The sequence below is a fragment of the Thermobia domestica genome, chromosome 15 (assembly GCF_964235325.1).
Source record: "Thermobia domestica chromosome 15, izTheDome1.hap1.1, whole genome shotgun sequence".
In the NCBI taxonomy this organism is placed as follows: domain Eukaryota; kingdom Metazoa; phylum Arthropoda; class Insecta; order Zygentoma; family Lepismatidae; genus Thermobia; species Thermobia domestica.
The window spans coordinates 24,136,650-24,141,263 of record NC_137468.1 but is presented as its reverse complement, the minus strand read 5'-3'; positions in this window follow the sequence as shown (position 1 = coordinate 24,141,263).

Here is a 4,614-nt window from a genome sequence, read left to right as displayed (position 1 = left end):
AAAATACTAAGCACTATAATTCAAGATTATAAAGAACAACTAATACAAATGTAATAACATAGCTAAATATAAAGAGGACTACTGCACAATGCCACACTTAATCACTAAGTAAGGAAACGACGAGGACGTGACGGACACGGAATGCGTGTCAAAACTTGCAGCGTTCAGCATTCAGCAACAATGCTAGAACACTCTCAAAGTCAAGCTATCTTTAAGAGGGGGAAGGGAAGTGGGATTAAATCCAGTAAATTGTCGGACTGCGGTGAAATATTTCCCTATCAATCTGCTTCTTTTTTAAACCAATCATTTAACTCATATGTGCAAAATTACCCCAGACAAAGTATGAAAAAGTTTTTTTTTTTTTTTTTTTTTTTTTTTTTGTAAAAAGTTTTCAGTAAAGTTGTACAATTGGAAAACAAAACAAAAACATAAAACAAAACAAAACAAAACAAAACAACACACTGTAACTATTTTTATATTTTACTACAATTTATATTAACGAAAATAAATCATGGAATCGATTAAATATTATTTATTTATAAGACAAAAGAAATTAAAAATCACAAGATTTTCGTCATTTTTGGTAAATTTTAACTGCGATGCGCGACCGGAAGATGTTAACCGATTTCAAATTTTCTTAATTTTTCTAATCAGTACCAAAGGTAACTTTTCCGCACTATAGCGATTTAAAAAAATAAGAAAGTTTTTTTCGGACCACCCTATTGAATATCGCAAATTTTGCGTTGTGTTCACTTAAAACGATACAAACCAGAGATGGCCATTTTCCACTGGGCTCGCGCTCGCACTCACTAATCTTATCTGGGCTCGCGCTCATCTCTCTCTCGACTGGGCTTGCGCTCACCTGTCTCAACTGGACTCACGATCACTTCTCCCAACTGGGCTTGCGTTCACTCGCCCTCGCACTCACTAATCTTATCTGGGCTCGCGCTCGCCAGTCTCAACTGGACTCGCAATCACTTCTCCCAACTGGGCTCGTGCTCGCACTCACTGATCCTATCTGGGCTCGCGGTCACTTCTCTTCACTAGGCTTGCACTCACCCGGGCTCGCGCTTAGTTCTCTCAACTGAGCTCGCACTTACTCGGGCTCACGCTCACTTGTCTCAACTGGGCTCTCGCTCACTTGTCTCAACTGGGCTCTCGCTCACTTGGGCTCACGCTCTCTTCTCTCGACTGCGCTCGCGCTCATTCGTGCTCGGGCTCAGTTCCCTCAATTGAGCTCGCGCTCACGTATTTCATTGGGGATCGAGCTCACTTGCACTCGCGCTCACTTCTCTGAGTTGGGCTCGCACTGACTTGTTTTATTGAGGCTCAGGCTCAGTTATTGAGCCCGAGCCCAGTTGAGCGCAAAAGCCATGCTCGCGAGCTTGTACACATTAATAGGCTGATTAATGGCGTATGCCCCCTCCAATTTCAACCCCTGATGGAGTTGTTACAATTAATCGGGGTTTTCTAACTTTTCCTATTTTTGCGGCAGCCCAAACTATTATCTAAATCGATTTTCGTTAAAATAATGTGAGTCACTTTTATATCGATTTTCATTGTTTCTGTTTGCAGAATCTACGTGGATAGAGCTATCATTTAGTTACAAAATAATGTTTTTTCTTATCTCATAGAAATACCTGACACGTTGATACTAAACTTCGTTAAAACAGCTGCTTTAACAAAATGAACTAGTCCTACAAGACATAGGTTGTTTATTCAGCTGAAATTTAAAATACTGTTGATTGATTAATTGATTATCTTTCACCGTCCCCTTTCATCAGCGAGGCTATATGAGACATGCACTTATAGTTTTAACGTGGAATCTGAACCACTGTCGTTCAATTTTTTCCCACAGGGAATCGATCATCCAAGTTGCGCGTGCTAGCCACTAGACCAGTGGGAGGGCTTGTAACACTGTTGTCCAATGTCTTTTATTAGGAATAAATTATAGGTGATTTTTTTATCGTTTAGTCAGTGTAACGAAGATGTTCAAATTACAGTATGATATACTGCTTGTGAATGTGATAGTGCAAGTATTGAACCATTGTGTGGTCCACAATCCAGTATACACCTTCTGAACACGTCACCAAGGCTTTCAAAGTGAAAGTGTTAGTGCTCTGAAGAATGTTAACTCTCTCCCAGTCCCATCCCCATTGTTAAGAAACCAACTATTCAACCCCGAGTCAGTAAAGCGGAAATCGACCTTGGCCGATGATAATTTTGTGCTCAGGAACTGCATGAATTAGTAAGTACAACAAAATTAGTAAATCGCAGGTGTGTTAAAAGCAGACTTTCACCTTCAAGTTTTATTGTATTGCCAAGCCTCGAGGCTCATTCATTGTCGTGCTCTGTAGTTAATAGCTATGTCTTCAAAACCATACACTAAGAAAAAAGTGTAGGTGGCGTACATAAAATCGCATGTTATATTTGTAAATCCTGTAGTTTTTGGACTGCAAACGTATAACTGAAAACGCATGTTTTATAATACTTTCTGTAAGTGTTCCATGTGTACATATGAAACAATATGGGCGGTCAGGATCTGATATACAAATTGACGTATATAACATACATATATGTACAGGGCCGGATTTAGGGAGGTGAACCGGCGCACATGCACCGCCTTCGTTGTAAATATACACTATCTAAAATGAGAAACTAGCAGTGAAATGAGAAACTTTACGAAACTTTCTGCCGTCATATTTCCGTTTAGGGATTAAAAGAAAGGAGTTTTGCAAAAGCAATAGTTTAAGTTGATTTTCTGAATTCAAGGAAACGGATTCACCAAGCAAAGCAATATAACATTTGCCAAGTAGGGAAGAAACAAGCCAGGAAGAGAGAAGAATTTTTCCTGCATATCGTTTTCGACCTTCTTTAAATGTCGCGGAAAAAGCTCACCTATGTTAATGCAAAAGCGGACATAAGCTCACCACTAATAATATAATTGTGTTATAGGATAAAATATAAATTGAAAACGGATTTGGACAAACAAAAGAATACTACTACTTTTTACTGAAGAAAGTATTTGAGATGTATTTCATTTCGCTTTAGAAAAACGTTTGATGGGTATAAAGAGGTATTAAAATCTAGACTTTGACTAGCAGTAGGGCTAATTCAGTAGAAAATAGAGCTATTAATGCTATATATCAGTTGTCAGATATAAAAATAAAATAAGAAGGATGTTGCAGGGTTTAATGTATTAAACGTGGGCGGACTTTAAGGAACCTGAAATAAAATGCTCCTGATATTTAAATCTGGGCTTTTACTACTAGTAGACCTAGTTCCTCAATAGAAAATAGGCTATATGACTAACGTCATATAGGAGTTATCAGACATCAGAATAAAATATTAAGAATGTTGCAGAGTTCAAGTCTTAAGGCTATCATCACACTTGCAGACCAATACTCATCAAATGGATCTTTCTTATTTACTAAGATCAAAACAACTTATGAACCAAAAAAAGCTTAATGTTAGTAAATAAGAAAGAGATTTGTTTGAATGTTGGTCTGCAAGCACGACGGCAGCACTAAGAAGCAACCTACATATATCTGAGTATGATGATTTGGAAAAAAAAAAAAAAAAAAACCTGTTAGCAAGCAAATTCTATTATGTAAGTATTCATGCCTAATCATGAAATTATTTTAATGCAGTTGATGAACTGTCAGGCTTATAAGAAAAATTTGGTTCGAAAATTTCCAGGGCCAAAATTAGGCTTACTGTCGCTTAGGCTTCACACATTAAACTTGCAACATCCCTATTTTATTCTGATATCTGATAACTGCTATACGACATTAGTAGCTCTACTTAAAACAAAAACAAATACCATCCTCTCATAACAACCACGAAAAAGTCGGTTCTCTATCGAAAGGTGTTTGAAGTCCTCTACGCAATAAAATGGCAGCTCAGACCTCAAGAATGTGCTTTTTCTTTTTGTACAGTTGTTTCATTCTTCCTTTGCAATTCTGCACATGGAATGAGTTTCTTATATTTTTTCACTCTAAAGCAAATGAGTCCACGTGAGTGTGAAGTGAGCGCGGGCTCGCACTCAATTTAACTCGCGCTCGCTCGGGCTCACGTTCACTTCTCTCAACTGAGCTTGCACTTACTCGGGCTCGCGCTCATTTCTCTTAATTGGGCTCGCGATCACTTCCCTCAACTGGGCTCGCTATAACTTCTCCCAACTGGGCTCGAGCTCAATTATTGAGCCCGAGCCCGGTTGAGCGTGAGTGCCGAGCTCACGAGCGTCGGGCTCGCGAGTTTGGACACCTATGATACAAACTGATAGTTTTAAAAGAGCTGCGCTATCTTACTAACATGACCTAACTCTCACTGGCTATAATCCCTTCCCAGAATAAAGAAACCTCTGCGTGCTGTGCGATTTTAGAATTTAAACTGACAGAACAGCGATAAAAGAGATCCCGGAAAGTTTCTTTGAAGTTAGTTCTACAATGTAATACAAACAAAAGTTAATTAAATTAAAATTTAGGATAAAATTCCCTGAATTCGAGGAACATTCTTCTTTATCATCATTAATCCAACTTAAGAAACTGCAATCAAAATCGTTCTTTTTTAGAAGGTCTTTCCATATGAAAGATTAAATAACAACAACATTAC